The sequence below is a fragment of the Octopus bimaculoides genome, chromosome 29 (genome assembly GCF_001194135.2).
Source record: "Octopus bimaculoides isolate UCB-OBI-ISO-001 chromosome 29, ASM119413v2, whole genome shotgun sequence".
NCBI classification, from domain to species: domain Eukaryota; kingdom Metazoa; phylum Mollusca; class Cephalopoda; order Octopoda; family Octopodidae; genus Octopus; species Octopus bimaculoides.
Genome location: NC_069009.1, coordinates 4,968,288 through 4,968,594, shown reverse-complemented (window position 1 = coordinate 4,968,594; position 307 = coordinate 4,968,288).

Here is a 307-nt window from a genome sequence, read left to right as displayed (position 1 = left end):
CCCCCCCCCCGCCACCACTATCTCGTCCATCAATTTCTTTCATCGTACACACCACCACCACTGCCACCTCCACGCCATAATGGTTTCAGACACAAATCTAATTTCTCCGTCGAAATGCATTTATAAAAAGATTTAATCACAAATTGTTATTTACATACGTACCTCTCATGTACGGAGATGTGTGTATATTTGTGTGCGTGTATGGAGGTTTGTATATATCAGTATGTAGACACACAAGCTCACACATGCACAAGCAAATCTATATATATATATATGTGTGTGTGTGTGTATATATATATATATATAT